Below are 18,065 nucleotides of genomic sequence, written 5' to 3'. Positions count from 1 at the left end.
CATTCTTTTTCTATTTATTTGTTATTGCTCTTTTATCCATTATAGATTTCCCATCTCATTCCTGTAGCTCCAGTCGATAGGTATAAAGAAGAATGCAGCATTCTGCTATTGTAGATTCTGTACCTTCTTGCCACCAGCTATTGTCCAGGATAACACCGATGATTGCAATACTTTAATTCTATTTTCTGACTGTAGAAACTGAAAAATGTACCATTATTTTCAGTAACAGAGGTTTGCATTATTGCACCTGATGTTCTCCAGCGATGACAAAGGCTGCAATAATCTTTTTTTTTTCTAAATTATTCATTCTTGCCATCTTACCATTGTCATGCTCACCAGTACCTTAATAAGTAAGCATTTTATAGTTACTAACATGAAAAAAATGTCTTAATGAAAAGTACGGTACTAAGGTTAACCACACTTCATAGGCAGTCCCTGGCACTCCTCTATAGACACTACTGCTTGGTTGGTACTGTTGTATGGGCATTGCTATGGTAGCCATTGGTATATCAGTACTACTGACTTGTGTACCCAAGGGCATTCAGTGTGGCAGAAGATTCCTTAGACAACTATTAACCTCTTAAAGAGGACCTGTCACCTCTCCTGACATGCCTGTTTTAATAGCTTCATGCATTCCCCATGTAATAACAATTCTGAAACATCTATTCTTATGGCTCTATGTTGTGCCATTCCTTTATTATTTGTACTAGAAGTTATGAATGAATTGCTAGCAGTCTGCAGTAAGGGTACAGAGGGGTGGTAACAAGTTGGCAGTGTGTACCTGCACAGACTCACTCTATCCAATCAGTGCTGCCATTTTCAGACTGTGCAGTTACACCCCCCCTCCCCAACTGGCTACCACCCCTCTGTACCCTTACTGCAGACTGCTAGGAATTCATTCATAACTTCTAGTAGAAATAATACAAGAATGGCACAACACAGAGCCATAAGAATAGATAATCCAGAATTGTTATTACATGGGGAATGCATGAAGCTATTAAAACAGGCATGTCAGGAGAGGTGAAAGTTCCTCTTTAATGACCGAGCGATTTCCTTTTTTTACTCCCAGCCTTAACTTAAAAGTCATAACTTTTTTATTTTTCTATTCACATAGTCGTATGAGGACATGTTTTTTGTGGTACAATTTGTACTTTCATTCTACAAGTCAGTATGATTACAACAATACCACATGTATAGTTTTTCTTGTGTTTTAATACTGGGAAAAACTTTGCATCACCTTTTTATTACCCCAATAATTTTGTATTTTCATGTATATGGAGCTATGTGAGTGCTCATTTTTGTGGGGTGATCTGTACTTTTCGCTAATGCTATTTTGAAGTGTGTATGACTTTTCGATTGCTTTGTATTCAATTTTTTGTGGGAGGCAAAGTGACAAAAAAAACGAATCAGCCATTCTGACTTTTTTTTTTTTTTCGCTGTGTGCCGTATGGGATAAATATTTTAATAATATTGGCGTTTTCACATGCGGCAATGCCCATGATGTTTATTTTTTAATTGTTCATGTATTTTTATTTTGGGGAAAGGGGGCTGATTAGAATTTTTATATTCTTTTTTTTAGTTTTATTTATATCTTTTCTTTTTTTACACTTTTTAATACAGGGTGGACCACGAAAAAGTTTAAGATTTCCCCACAGATAAAAATCACATGTGGACAAGTCTGGGGAACGTGGTGGCCATAACCCCTTGCTCACAGTTCGCTCCTCTGTAAACAGTTGATGATCCCTTGCCAGTGAGTTCCATGAGGTGTGACACGTTGCCCCATCTTGTTTGAAAAAGCAGCACATTTTCTCTTCTGGTATAAATTAAGCTATTCACAGTTGATTTGAAGACAATTGGGCCCACTATTCGTGTTCCTGACATTCTGCACCAAATGCCAATTTTCTGGCCGTGAAGTGGTGTTTCGTGAGTCAAATGGGGATTTTCAGAGGACCAGTACCTCATGTTCTGGGAATTTAGGTGATCTGATAAATGAAACCAAGTTTTGTCCGTCATGAAGTATATGAATGGGTCCAAATGTCTGTCAGCAATCATAGTCAGCAACCAAATCCAATAGTTTAGGCGTTTAGCTTTGTCAGACTCTTTCTGTTCCCGGACACACGTTATTCCATACGGTTTCATGTTCCGAGATCTCAGCACTCACTGACACGTCGTTCATGATACATTAATTTGCTGAGACCGTCTTTGAATTGATTTTTGGGGGCTACTTGCAATCCGCTGCTAAATTTAATTCACAATTTTAGCCATCCTGATAGATGGAAGCCTTGGTTTCTTCATTTTTGCAACAGAGCCAGTTTGATGCCATTTCTGAACCAGACTCTAAATACAGCACTTAGCTTGTGGTTTTGTTCCTGGATACTTGTCAGCAAAGTTCTCTTGCGTTTCCTTAATCGATCTGCTTCGTACGTAGCCTTCCACAATCACTATTCGCTGTTCCAGGGAGAACACCATCTTTCTGACACAATGGGCCATTTTTATCAAACTGAATAATAAATCAGTCTTAGTTGCCCATAGCAACCAATCAGAGCTCAGCTTTTGGTTCCTACAGGACTCTGAAAAATGAAACCTGAGCTCTAATTGGTTGCTATAGACAACTAGGAGCAATAATCCTTGTACTGGAGACTGTATGTCAGAGGGGTCTGAAGAGAGGGGGGTGAAGTGATATTATTTACATAGGGACTGTATGCTGGAGGGGCTGAAGCAGGGAGAGTGATGTATTTTACATGGGACTGTATGCTGGAGGGGCTGAAGGCAGGAGGGGTGATATTATTTTAGATGGGGACTGTATGCTGGAAGGGCTGAAGGCAGGGAGAGTTTTGTATTTTACATGGGACTGTATGTTGGAGGGCCTGAAGGCGGGGAGTGATGTATTTTATATGGGACTGTATGCTGAAGGGGCTGAAGGCAGGCGGCAAAGAGAGGAAGGGTGATATTATTTACATGGGACTACTGTATGCTGGAAGGGCTGAAGGCAGGGGGAGTTTTGTATTTTACATGGGACTGTATGTTGGAGGGGCTGAAGGCGGGGAGTGATGTATTTTATATGGGACTGTATGCTGAAGGGGCTGAAGGCAGGCGGCAAAGAGAGGAAGGGTGATATTATTTACATGGGACTACTGTATGCTGGAAGGGCTGAAGGCAGGGGGAGTTTTGTATTTTACATGGGACTGTATGTTGGAGGGGCTGAAGGCGGGGAGTGATGTATTTTATATGGGACTGTATGCTGAAGGGGCTGAAGGCAGGCGGCGAAGAGAGGAAGGGTGATATTATTTACATGGGACTGTATGCTGGAGGGGCTGAAGGCAGGGGGAGTTTTGTATTTTACATGGGACTGTATGTTGGAGGGGCTGAAGGCAGGGAGTGATGTATTTTACATGGGACTGTATGCTGGAGGGGCTGAAGGTCGCCATAATTATTACTAATAGGGTCCATTTACACGTCCGTAGTGTTTTGTGGATCCGCAATAAACCCAGCCGGCACCCCCATAGAACAGCCTATTCTTGTCTGCAGCTGCGGACGAGAATAGGACATGTTCTATTTTTTTCCAGAGACTGAAAGTTCGGCAGGCCGCTCCGGAAATGCGTATGCGAAGAGCACACTGTGTCCTTTCCGCATCCATTCCGTCCCCATAGAGAATGTATGGGTCCGCACCCGTTCTGCACAATTGCGTAATGGATGCAGACACATTCTGCGGACGTGTGAATGTAGCCTATGACAGAGGGGGCCATTATAATATTAAGAATAATAATAACACAGAGGGGCCATTATATATTATAATTATACAGAGGGCATTATACTTATGGACATACTGTTATCTGAGGATGATAGTAAAGTGAGAAATCTAAAAACATTTCTGTGAAACTCTACAGAGACGAGATGCGGCTGAAAGAAGGTTTCATGGCGGTGTTATCTCTGAATGAAGACGTTGAGGAAAGTCTACATCACAGGAGAGGTCATTGGATGTAACAGGTATGTGCTGCCGTACTCTACTGTATATTGTGTACCATTATATGTAATGTCCATCCATCCATCTGTTTAGGGTGGTATGGCCCACACTGCCCAAGCCTGGCCCCAGAATTCAGGTCACACTGTATGTGTTCTGAATTCTGGGGCCTCACACCCATCTACTACATTATCTGTACTCAGAGAGTTACCACTGTGCCATCTGTGGTGTTACATAGGACTGCAGGAGATATCTACTACATTATCTGTACTCAGAGAGTTATCACTGTGTTATCTGTGGTGTTACATAGGACTGCACGTGACATCTGCTACATTATCTGTACTCAGTGAGTTATCACTGTTATCTGTGGTGTTACATAGGACTGCACGTGACATCTGCTACATTATCTGTACTCAGTGAGTTATCACTGTTATCTGTGGTGTTACATAGGACTGCAGGAGATATCTACTACATTATCTGTACTCAGAGAGTTATCACTGTGTTATCTGTGGTGTTACATAGGATTGCACGTGACATCTGCTACATTATCTGTACTCAGTGAGTTATCACTGTTATCTGTCGTGTTACATAGGACTGCAAGAGATATCTACTACATTATCTGTACTCAGAGAGTTATCACTGTGTTATCTGTGGTGTTACATAGGACTGCAGGTAACATCTACTACATTATCTGTACTCAGTGAGTTATCACTGTTATCTGTGGTGTTACATAGGACTGCAGGAGATATCTACTACATTATCTGTACTCAGAGAGTTATCACTGTGTTATCTGTGGTGTTACCTAGGACTGTAGGTGACATGTACTGCATTTATTGTAAAAAAGGGCGTGTTCACAGGTTGGGGGGAGCAATACTTGGCTTGCCCCGGGTGCTGGCAACCCACGCTACGCCACTGGAACTCTGCCCTGGCTGAGAGTCACCCCCTATATAAGTTAGTTATATAACGTTAAAGTATGCCACTCATAAGGGTACACAATCAGGTCTCCTGATGCAGTTTTTGAAGTCAAAATCAAGACTTCTCATTTTTTTAATCCACTCCTGGTTTTGGCTTTAAAAACTGCATCATAAAACCTGAACATGAGGCAGCAGCCTAAGATGGAAGTAGAATGAAGATACAACTTTGGTGATGTCAGTAAGGAGGTGGGCTGCTCACTCTTAAATAGAACATGCCAAGACTTGTTTAGTAAGAAAGTTCTCAAATGACTTTTTCAATGACTTAGCACATTTGGTCAAGAATATACTTGGAGGTTTCTGTTTAACATTGCAAATGAAAATGCTAGTAAACATACAGCTTTATTAAGGTAAGTGCATACATATTTAATATATATTATTATAATTTATATTTTTCATTTGCCCGCTATGTCCATAGGGCAGACTGGTTAAACAGGTAATACAGCACATTGGGACGAGAAGAAGTGATACCTAGGGTTTGCGTTTAGTAACATTTGCACTAATAAAATAAAACAAGGATAGTAGAAAATAATGCTGCAATTTGTCAAAACAGAGGAACAAGTTTAATTTGTTTAGAATCTCTTCAAAGGAGTGAGTCAGTAGTATATGGACTCGGAGACATAAGTAAATGGACTAAGAATATGTTTATCAAACTAGGCATACAAAATATTCGTGGGGCATTTGTTGAACTTGTAAATTTTGTGACTAATAGTATAGGATTTACATTACTGTAGCCAAGCTGCACCTTCTTAAAACGTCTATCACAGCTAAATGTCAGTGGTTTCTGCACCATAATATAAAGGTATGAAGAAATGGACAGTCTCAGACTGCCAGTGAAACGCACTTTGCATGAGGAGAGGCTGAGATGTGTCTGTGAATATGATCAACATCTAATCAGCATATAAATTATATTAGAAATTCATTGCACTGTCATCGACTGCAAGTAATAAGGACTAATTTTTACCTAAATTGAGTAACTTACAATATATCTGCCTTCCAAAACAATTAGGTAGTTATATAGAACGTATCAAAAGATGTACAGTGTCTTACCAGATTAAATAAGGAAAATAAATATAACAAGAGTGACATAACAGGCAAAGAAAAAAAAGAAAGAACGTCAGAATATGGAAGAAAAAAGAATATCCAGCAACCAGATGGAGTCCACGTAGCCTTTATTCCAGTGAATAAAAAATAGCATTTGGTGTTGTGAGGATCGGATGATATGAAACATGTAAGCGTCTTTTGCACTGAATTCTATTTTTTATTAATTGGTATAAAGGTTATGTGGACTCCATCTGGTTGCTGGATATTCCTTTTTCTTCCAAACAATGACATAACATAATTTACATGGATGAACAGTTTCACTTCTTATGCCCAATTATATGTCTTTGTCAGGAAGAGTGACCAAAGGGCAGGAGTTTTTCCGAAAGAGAATATTAAGTGGACATCTGCTTGTGACCCTCTCTATGATCTCCCAGGCATGCTCAACCTGCGGCCCTCCAGCTGTTGCAAAACTACAACTCCCAGCATGCTCGAACAGCCTACAGCTATCAGCCTGCAGCAGGGCATTGTGGGAGTTGTAGTTTTACAACAGCTGGAGGGCCGTTGGTTGAGCATGCTGGTGTGTAAGAGCCTCTCTGCCTTTCTCTGACCCAGCCTGTCAATGTAATACATAGTGGAGTATTCCTTTGAACGGTCTGCATTTAATACTACATTTTACCAGAGGTGGCCACTGCAAGAGAAATGTATGGCCAGCCAGAGCTGACCACTAGGAATCTTTAGAGATGACATTTATCTTCATGAGATGCCTTTAAAGAAATGTTCTTTAACAGGTCATATAACTTTCCCCTTGATGGATATGATCATTTGGTTAGTGCTTTGCACAGTTCTCTTGTAACACTGGGGTCCTGGGTTCATATCTGTCCAAGCCGGACATTTGCAAGGTGGTTGTTCATTCTCCTTGTGTTTGTGTGTATTTCCTACAAATTTTTCTTCCACAGTCCAAACATATTTACTAGTAGGTCAGTTGGTGTGTGTACCTGGGTGTGTAGGGAAAATTACCATATTTTTCACTTTATAAGACATGCTTAATGATAAGACCTAGGTTTTAAGAGGAGGAAAATAAGAAAAAGTGTGTGTGTTGGGGGGGAAACGAATACTAGTGAGCATTTTTATTATGAAAGCGCTCACTAGTATGCAGAAGGCGCAGGGAGCGGTGACTGTAGCGCTGCTGCTAGCGCTGCCTGTACTCACCGCTCCCTGACCTTTCTCTGGGCCTGTGCTGCACTGTGACCGGACTGCATACAGTGTCAGGTCATAGTGCATGCACTACATCCTGAGGCTGTACAAGCAGTGCCCGGAGTAAGACCAGCAAGCAGTGAGTACAGGCAGAGCTAGCAGTGCTACAGTCACCTCTCCCCGCACCTCCTGCATACTAGTGAGGTCTTTTATAATAAAATTGCTCACAAGTATTCCCTTTATAAGATGCACTGCCATTGCCCCCCACTTTTTCTTATTTTTCTCCTCTAAAACCCCAAAATACAGTAGATTATGAGCTCTTCTGAGAACATGGATACATAGTAATGTTGGCAATCTGTACTGTACAGTGGAATATGTTGGTGCTATATAAGCAGCAGGAAAAAAATTACTTTGACCCTAAAAAAAATCTACAAAATGGCACAGTGAGAAAGTGCACATGATGGGTATTATGAATGCTAAATGAGAGTCTGGCAAGCAGTATATACTGGGATGAACAATCATAGAGGAAAATAATGAAGTCTAATTAAAAGATAATGCAGTGATCACAATGAGCAGATGCAACACAAAATTGCTGTTTGGTGCGTGAACTTATTGATGTGCAGTGTGTAGCTATGTTACATCATATCTGCTAAGGTGGATATTTTACATGAATTAATTGTCATCTATGATTAGATGAACAGGAAATGGAAACACAGACACCTTTAAGGCTACTTTCACACTACCGTTCAGAGTGGATCCGTCTGGGGTCTGCCCAGACGGATCCGCTCATATAATGCAGACTTTGGATCCGTTTAGAACGGATCTGTCTGCATCATATTGTAGAAAAAATTCGAAGTCTGAAAGTAGCTTCAAACGGATCCGTCCAGACTTTACATTGAAAGTCAATGGGGGACGGATCCGTTTGAAAATTGAGCCATATAGTGTCAAATTCAAACGGATCCGTCCCCATTGACTTACATTGCAAGTCTGGACGGATCCGTTTGCCTCCGCACGGCCAGGCGGACACCCGAACGCTGCAAGCAGCGTTCAGGTGTCCGCTTGCTGAGCGGAGCAGAGGCTGAACGCCGCCAGACTGATGCATTCTGAGCGGATCCGCGTCCACTCAGAATGCATTGGGGCAGTACGAATGCGTTCGGGGCCGCTTGTGAGCCCCTTCAAACGGAGCTCACAAGCGGACACCCGAACGCTAGTGTGAAAGTAGCCTAAATTCTGAGAAAGTTTTTTCCCTAATTTTTTTTCTCTAAATTTTATTAAAGTGTATTTTCAAAGATTTGAGTAAAAACGATCTAGCTCATCTCTGTGGGTGATTTAATACTAAAAAATACTATACTAATAAAATAAAAACTGTAAGCTAACTTTTTTTCTCTGTAATAGATTTCTATGCAACCCTTATAGGTGAAGAAGCTAGTTGCTTCCTCATTCACTGATGTTGAAGGACTTATCCAGGAATTTGATATTGGTGGACAATCCTCAGGAAAGGTCAATGATATGAGATCGGCCGAGGTTCCAGAAGGCCGCTGCTTGAAGAGGCCGCTGCTCTCCCTGGAGCTCCAATGTGTCCCCAGAGTCGGACCCCCACCGATCTGTTATTGATGACCAATCCTGAGGCTAGGTCATCAATATCAAAATCCCAGACAACCCCTTTAAAATTGAACTTAATTTCCAAGCATTCCTAAAATAAATACAAATTTGAACCTTACAGGGTGAACCTTTTGGTCCACTATGAACAAGTAAATGTTTGACTCCAAATAACAGATCATATTTCACACAGAAAGGCTCAGATTCAATCAAGCATGTTCCTGCACATTGAGAGGGAAGAAAGGTGGAGGGCTTTTCAGTGTGATTGCCTACCAGCAATAACTGAGAGATGGAGAGGTAGCGCTCTATGCATGACATTGGGTGACAGGAAACCTGTTCAGAAACAAATCTAGTATAGATGACAGCCATGTACATCCTGACCTAGAAACAGGAGACGAGGACAATTGACATTTTTCATTGGGAAAGAGTGTTTTTGCGTTTTCCTTTTCATATATTTTAACATTCTACTAGGCATTTTTTAAGTTGTTAAGTCTCATTACAGGTTCGGACAGTGCAATAGCCTGATTGCTAGTATAATGCATAACAAATTATCTTCATGTATGTGTGTGGGGGTGGGGCGTAATAATGGGGTAACGATAGTGACATAGTAATGTCTAACGATAAATTCCTTTTCCGTGTAGTTACACAAAAAGCACAGTGTCAGATGTTCCACACTAAAGAAATCTCTGACCCTTGAACTGCAGAAGCTTATTAAAGGTAGGATCCCTTTTTGTGTAGCAATCAGGCAGACATGCTAATTGCTATGCGATTCTATAGATATTTCTTCTGGGCATAAATGACCATAGTGACCCTGTCCATCTACAAACCGGATTCCAAAAAAATTGGGACACTATACAAATCGTGAATAAAAACTGAATGCAATGATGTGGAGGTGCCAACTTCTAATATTTTATTCAGAATAGAACATAAATCACGGAACAAAAGTTTAAACTGAGAAAATGTACCATTTTAAGGGAAAAATATGTTGAATCAGAATTTCATGGTGTCAACAAATCCCAAAAAAGTTGGGACAAGGCCATTTTCACCACTGTGTGGCATCTCCCCTTCTTCTTACAACACTCAACAGACGTCTGGGGACCGAGGAGACCAGTTTCTCAAGTTTAGAAATAGGAATGCTCTCCCATTCTTGTCTAATACAGGCCTCTAACTGTTCAATCGTCTTGGGCCTTCTTTGCTGCACCTTCCTCTTTATGATGCGCCAAATGTTCTCTATAGGTGAAAGATCTGGACTGCAGACTGGCCATTTTAGTACCCGGATCCTTCTCCTACGCAGCCATGATGTTGTGATTGATGCAGAATGTGGTCTGGCATTATCTTGTTGAAAAATGCAGGGTCTTCCCTGAAAGAGATGACGTCTGGATGGGAGCATATGTTGTTCTAGAACCTGAATATATTTTTCTGCATTGATGGTGCCTTTCCAGACATGCAAGCTGCCCATGCCACACGCACTCATGCAACCCCATACCATCAGAGATGCAGGCTTCTCAACTGAGTGTTGATAACAACTTGGGTTGTCCTTGTCCTCTTTGGTCCGGATGACATGGCGTCCCAGATTTCCAAAAAGAACTTCGAATCGTGACTCGTTTGACCACAGCACAGTCTTCCATTTTGCCACACTCCATTTTAAATGATCCCTGGCCCAGTGAAAACGCCTGAGCTTGTGGATCTTGCTAAGAATTAGCTTCTTCTTTGCACTGTAGAGTTTCAGCTGGCAACGGCGGATGGCACGGTGGATTGTGTTCACTGACAATGGTTTCTGGAAGTATTCCTGAGCCCATTCTGTGATTTCCTTTACAGTAGCATTCCTGTTTGTGGTGCAGTGTCGTTTAAGGGCCCGGAGATCACGCGCATCCAGTATGGTTTTACGGCCTTGACCCTTATGCACAGAGATTGTTCCAGATTCTCTGAATCTTCGGATGATGTTATGCACAGTTGATGATGATAGATGCAAAGTCTTTGCAATTTTTCGCTGGGTAACACCTTTCTGATATTGCTCAACTATCTTTCTGCGCAACATTGTGGGAATTGGTGATCCTCTACCCATCTTGGCTTCTGAGAGACACTGCCACTCTGAGAAGCTCTTTTTATACCCAATCATGTTGCCAATTGACCTAATTAGTGTTAATTGGTCTTCCAGCTCTTCGTTATGCTCAAATTAACTTTTTACAGCCTCTTATTGCTACTTGTCCCAACTTTTTGGGGATTTGTTGACACCGTGAAAATTGGAATCAACGTATTTTTCCTTTAAAATGATACATTTACTCGGATTAAACGTTTGATCTGTCATCTACATTCTATTACAAATAAAATATTGACATTTGCCATCTCCACATCATTGCATTCAGTTTTTATTCACAATTTGTTTAGTGTCCCAACTTTTTTGGAATCCGGTTTGTACTTTTGTAAAAGGAATTGCTGTGTAATCAAAAACTGTGTCCTACTGGGAATCTGCCTAGTACATTGTCAGTGCTGAATAACAAGAATACTAATAGATACAAGGTGTATAGATATTCTAGCAATAGAGTAGCACTTCAAATGTGCTCAGTAGTGCTACAAATGTAGCATCTACCAGTGTTGCTGCATCACATATGCACCATTCAGGACAACGTAAAGGCTATATACACCATTGCAACTATTTTTTGTATTGTTCCATTGCTTGCTTTGTGTGTTATCAGTCATGAACCATTTTATTTTCACTTTCTCTGTGTCCTGTGCCGAGGCCTATCCCAAGAGGAAAATAGGGGATGCACACAGAGAGGGATCAGGGAGGGATAACGGCTGCTTTGGGTTTAATTCTCCAGTCTGCTGACATAAGGAATGTGTGATTCACTCTCACACGCACTATGGCCCTGGGCCAATACACCTAACGTGTGCCTGACTCTGTTATGGCACTGAAGGTGACAATGTCATAAGGATGGCCCCTGGGTGCAATGCATTTAACAACTGGAGACACTGACAATGACTCTATAGGGGTGGGGTTAGGTCTGAAACTGTCATTATTATGAGGGTATTATAGATGAGTAGTATCATGGGAGCTCTGTGGCTGATAATCAGTGCTCAACACTTTCTATGGGATATGTGGGGTTTTGCTCTGGTAGACAGGCTAGCAGACGCAGTATAGAGGCAATCACAAAGTCTTTAACTTAAACAGTTCGGTGTTTATTCACACATAAGGAAAAACAAAATGACGGTTCACAGTCTTGGTGTTTTGTCACACCATGCAAAGTCCATAGAACAAAATCTTCACCTGGTTAGCAGTTTTCCATCCGCAGTCCACAGCAGGCTTTAGGGGCCTGTTTCCCGGCATGCGGCTCTGAGCCCTTTAGCACAGCACAAATTCACAGGTCCCAAAACACAGAGACTCCCCAGCTTCTCTGTCAGATGGAGGATAATCCACACCCAGCTGAGACTGCTGGCTGGGTTTTATATAGGCCAAAAAAGACCCGGCCTGGAGCGTGGGGAGGAGCCACCCACCCAGCACTTTGGCTACTCCCAGTAAGAGCCGGCCCGGATCGGCTTTACAGCCATACTAACAACAAAACAATGTTAGTCAGCACTAGCTGCCGCTGACACTTAAAACTACCGGCTCTTACCTCAACGAGGCCAGGAATCTCGGTGACACATACCTTCCATGAATGATGGCCCTTGCGCATTCTTAAATACGCCCCCCCCCCTTTGTTCAACCCTGAGGGGGTGTACACCTGCCAGACAGTATACCTGGGACAGGGCATCTGCGTTTCCCTGTAACCTGCCTACCCTATGTTCCACGGAAAACTTGAAGTTTTGTAAAGATAAGAACCATCTGGTGACCCGAGCATTCCTCTCTTTGGCCTGGCTCATCCACTTGAGAGGGGAGTGGTCGGTCACCAGACGGAACTTTCTCCCCAAAAGATAATAGACTTGAGTGCCCACTTGATGGCCAGGCACTCTCTCTCCACTATACTGTACCTAGTCTCGGCTGGGGTAAGTTTGCGGCTCAGGAAAACAACAGAATGTTCCTCCCCATTGATGTCCTGAGAGAGTACAGCTCTGAGGCCTACTTCAGAGGCATTGGTCTGTACCACAAACTCCCTCCTGAAGTCCGGCTTCACCAATACCGGGGACCCACACAGGGCAGACTTCAAAGCGGAGAAAACTTTTTCTGCCTGCTCATTCCACTGAACCATCACTGATTTGCGTCCCTTCAAAAGGCATGTCAATGGTGCGGCGACTGTAGTAAAATTGAGGACAAACCTGATATAGTACCCCATAATACACAGGAACGACTTTACTTGCCGAGTAGTGACATGTCGTGGCCAATTCCTAATTGCCTTAATTTTTTTCAACTGAGGTTTAATAATTCCACGCCCAATTACATACCCCAGGTACTTGGTCTCTTCTAACCCTATCGTGCACTTTTTTGAGTTAGCGGTTAAGCCAGCCTTCCTAAGGGAGTCCGCTACAGCCTGTACTTTAGGTAGGTGACTTTCTCAGTCGGTGCTGTGGATAACGACATTGTCCAGGTACGCCGAAGCGTACCGACGATGTGGACGGAGTACAATGTCCATTAGCCTTTGAAACGTGGCGGCAGCGCCATGTAGACCAAAAGGTAATACCTTGTACTGATACAGCCCCTCTGGCGTGATGAAAGCTGTTTTTTCCTTGGCAGCCTCCGTCAAGGGTACCTGCCAGTACCCTTTGGTGAGGTCCAACACAGAAAAATACTGGGCTTGGCCCAACTTCTCAATAAGCTCATCCACTCGGGGCATGGGATATGCGTCAAACTTGAACACCTCATTCAGTTTACGGAAGTCGATACAGAACCGCAATGTCCCGTCCGGCTTGGGTATTAAGACTATTGGACTGGCCCATTCACTTTTTGACTCCTCAATGACACCTAGCTGGAGCATTAGCTGCACTTCCTCTGCAATGGCTTGTCGCCGAGCCTCGGGTACCCGGTATGGTTTTAACCAGACTTTTGCATGAGGCTCAGTGATAATGTCATGTCGGACTTTGGAAGTACATCCAGGGAGGTCTGAGAACACATCCGTGTTCTTACTAATGAAGTCCCTGGCTTCCTGAGCCTGTTTAGAGGTGAGGCTGTCAGCAATTTTCACTGTGGCAGCCGCTTCCCTTGCTTCAGACAGAGGGGCCAAAACCACTTCTCTTAGGAACCCTCATCGTGGGCTGTCTTCCATACAGGTTTCCCTATGTTTCCAGGGTTTGAGCAGATTCACATGGTACACCTGCTCCGGCTTTCGCCTCCCTGGGTGGTGTACCTTGAAATCTACCTCTCCAATTTTTTCAAGCACCTCGTAGGGCCCCTGCCATTTAGCTAGGAACTTACTGTCTACGGTTGGTACCAGAACCAATACTCGATCACCAGGGGCGTAACTAGAAGTGACTGGTGCCCCACAGCAAATATTTGTAAGGGCCCCCCCAGCACGCTTCGCACCTCCCTCCTCCTGTGTAAACCCCACTCCTTTGGCACAGTGTAGAGGTATACTGTATATTGTGTGGCACAGTGTAGGCTATATGTGTATAACAAACATATTCCACATGAAAACTTACAGTTACTTGGCTTGGCCCTTGGGATCTCGGACACCACTTCAACACTTGGCTGGGGGGCTCGGTGGAGCTGATGTTGTGCTTTATCCTAATGAGAAAGATTTCATGATAAGGATTTGGAGAAGGGGCAGAGGGATAGCAGAGCAGGGTGAGGCTGGTGCTGTTACTAGGGGGTCATACCATGGGGGAGTAATAAAGCCCACCATAATGCCCCACCAGTAGAAATAATTCTCCTTATAATGTGACAGTGCAAAAATACCCCCTTGTAATGCCCCCAGTTGAGCTAATGTCCCCATAGTGCCCCCATAATGTCCCAGTATAAAATACCCCTATATAGTGCCCCCAGTAAATTCCCCCATAGTGCTCCTCTCCCCCCTTCCTGCTAGTGCCCCCCATAATGTACCAGTATAAAATGCCCCATATATAGTGCCCCAGTAGATGCCCTCAGTGTCCAGCCTCTGATAGGCTGCCGGCCTAGTGTCCCCCATAATGCCCCCAAATAATGTGCCAGTAAGTGTCCCCATAGATGCCCCCCCATCATGTGCCAGTTTCAAGTGCCTCTCACCTCCCCCCCACATGTCCCAGTATCATAGTGACATCTCCCCCCCAATGTGCAAGTATCAAGTGCCTCTCTCCTTCCCACCCCCATGTGCCAGTATCATAGTGCCAAACCCCCATGTGCCAGTATCAAATGCCTCTCTCTCCCCCCCATGTCCCAGTATCATAGTGCCATCTCCACCCCCCACAAAAAAAGTGACAGTATCAAGTGCCTCTCCCCCCCATGTGCCAGTATTATAGTGCCAAACCCACCCATGTGCCAGTATCAAGTGCCAAACCCCCCCTCCCACGTGCCAGTATCAAGTGCCTCTCTCCTCCCCCCCATGTGCCAGTATCAAGTGCCTCTCTCTTCCCCCCCATGTCCCAGTATCATAGTGCCATCTCCCCCCCCCCAAAAAAAGTGCCAGTATCAAGTGCCTCTCTCCCCCCCATGTGCCAGTATCATAGTGCCAAACCCACCCATGTGCCAGTATCAAGTGCCAAACCCCCCCTCCCACGTGCCAGTATCAAGTGCCTCTCCCCCCCCCATGTGCCAGTATCAGGTGCCTCTCTCCCCCCCCATGTGCCAGTATCAGGTGCCAACCCCCCTCCCCCCCCCCCCATGTGCCAGCATCAAGTGCCTCCCGCTCCCCACATGGCAGTAACAGTCGGGTATTAAAAATAAAATAAACACCTCTACTTACCTCCATGTCAGCGATTCGATGCAGCCTCTTCCTGTGTCCCGCCCTGTATGTCCATATATGGAGTCAGTGCTTGTATTTCAGAAAAGTTTCTGCTGGGATTCGAACCCTTTATGTAGCAGAGGCAAAGCATTTACCCACACAGCCATAAAGGCTGCCTTGCCACTGACTGAAAAAATATGAGACTTCTACTGTTATAGCTGGCTAAGTGTACATCTATACACATGACAGCTGCCCCAACACACCCAGCACTGCTATATCTCTATATGAAAGCTGTCCCAGCACACTCAGCTCTGCTACATCTAATACACATGACAGCTGCACCAGCACACTCAGCTCTACTATATCTCTATATATGACAGCTGCCCCAGCACACCCAGCTCTGCTACATCTATATATCTCTAAGTATTGCTATACAGTAGATAGATATATAGAGATATAGCAAAGCTGAGTGTGCTGGGGCAGCTGTCATGTGTATAGATGTAGCAGAGCTGGTTGTGTTTGGGCAGCTGTTATGTGTATAGATGTAGCAGAGCTGGGTTTGCTGGGGCAGCTGTCATATATAGAGATATAGTAGAGCTGAGTGTGCTGGTGCAGCTGTTATGTGTATTAGATGTAGCAGAGCTGGGTGTGCTGGGGCAGCTATCATATATAGAGATATAGCAGAGCTGAGTGTGCTGGGACAGCTGTCATATAGAGATATAGCAGTGCTGGGTGTGTTGGGGCAGCTGTCATGTGTACACTTAGCCAGCTATAACAGTAGAAGTCTCATATTTTTTCAGTCAGTGGCAAGGCAGCCTTTATGGCTGTGTGGGTAAATGCTTTGCCTCTAATACATGAAGGTTGTGGGTTCGCATCCCAGACACATCAGGACACATCAGGAGACAGTAAGATTAGATCACATTAGCGAGGGGGCCCTTAGACAAGAATCGATCATATTTAACTAACTTGAAAATAAACTGTCACACACGCTGCCGGGCACTGGGCCCCGAAGCAGCCGCTTCCCTGGTAGTTACGCCACTGTCGATCACCCGGGTTAATGGTCCGGAACCGAGCCTGACGATTATAGATCCTACTCTGGGCTCGCTGCGCTGCCTCCATATGCTTCCTAACCAGAGGTAAAACTGTTTCCATCCGTCCTTGCATCTGGGTGACGTACTCAACAACATTTCTGTGCGGTGTGGGTTGTTGTTCCCACGCCTCTTTGGCCATGTCCAACAGACCGCGAGTGTGTCTGCCTTATAGCAGTTTGAAGGGCGAGAACCCAGTAGAGGCCTGGGGCACCTCTCGCACTGCGAACATGAGGTCCCAGTTCCTCCCATCCTTAGAAACCACTCTTTTTAGCATATTTTTTAATGTTTGATTAAACCTCTCTACCAGGCCATCCGTTTGCGGATGATACATGGACATCCGTAGCTGTTTTATGTGGAGCAACTTACAGAGTTTCCTCATGACCTTGGACATAAACGGGGTCTCTTGGTCAGTCAGAACCTTTTTAGGCAGACCCACTCGAGAAAACATCTCCATTAACTCCTTAGCTATGAGTTTGGCTGATGTATGCCGCAGTGGCACCGCCTCTGGGTACCGAGTGGCGTAGTCGAGGACAACCAAGATGTGTTGGTGTCCTCTAGAAGTCTTCGATACCGGGCCTACGAGATCCACAGCGATTCGCTCGAACGGGACCTCGATAATCGGGAGGGGTACCAGGGGACTACGGAAATGTGGCTGGGGGCTAGTTATCTGGCAGGATGGACAATATTCTTCTACCTCTCTGAACACACTGGGCCAGTAAAACCGCAGTAGAATCCGATTCTGCGTTTTTTGCATTCCCAGATGACCCCCTAGAACATGCTGGTAGACTTACTCTAACACGAGTTTGCGATAAGCCTGGGGCACCACCAACTGTTCAATGGATTCACCCCATAGTTGGTTTACTCGATACAACATCTCTTGATGAACCACAAAACGGGGAAACACTGACTCTTCCCCCGGTTGTTGTGGTTCCCCATCTATTATTAATACATTTTCTCAGGCTTAGGATAGGGTTGGGTCCCGATGTTGTGCAGTACCAAAATTATCCCTGGAGACATTGAGATCGGCTAGGTCCAGACCTGGCTGCAAGTCCTCCATGTCTCCCAACATCACACTTAGCGGGGTTGCCTCCCCTTCTTCCACCGAAGTGGCAGTCACCCCTACCGCTGGCCCTTTGGACTCAGGTTCCCAGGGTTCTGGTCTCCCCCCTGAGCCAGGCCACTCTGCTATGGTCACATCTGTCTCACGGGTATCGGTAACTTTCGTGTCCGGCCATAGTGCTGGGAAACCGGAGTAGTCTCTCCCAATTATTAGTTCATACGGTAATTTTGTGACGACGGCCACCTCATGAGTCCACCTGCGGGCACCGTTGACATAGAGAACAGGGCGGTGGGATAGTCTTTTAAGTCCCCATGAATGCACACTACGCCGACCCTTTGGCCAGTATATTCAAAGGGC

The 18,065-nt window shown here is 44.4% G+C and overlaps 1 protein-coding gene across 3 annotated transcripts in view; it reads left to right on the top strand.

The window, feature by feature from the left end:
• Positions 1-5,152: 5,152 nt before the first annotated feature.
• LOC120989023 overlaps positions 5,153-18,065 on the top strand; it is a 284,579-nt gene continuing 271,666 nt past the window's right edge. For all 3 annotated transcript variants that reach the window (XM_040416861.1, XM_040416863.1, XM_040416862.1), the window contains exons 1-2: positions 5,153-5,282; positions 9,411-9,486. The gene's annotated coding sequence lies outside the window, so the exon portion shown is untranslated. The remainder of the gene's footprint in view (positions 5,283-9,410; positions 9,487-18,065) is intronic.

This window comes from Bufo bufo, chromosome 2 (assembly GCF_905171765.1).
Source record: "Bufo bufo chromosome 2, aBufBuf1.1, whole genome shotgun sequence".
NCBI lineage: Eukaryota > Metazoa > Chordata > Amphibia > Anura > Bufonidae > Bufo > Bufo bufo.
The sequence above is the reverse complement of the archived record's forward strand: the minus strand, read 5'-3'. Positions and strand labels throughout refer to the sequence as shown.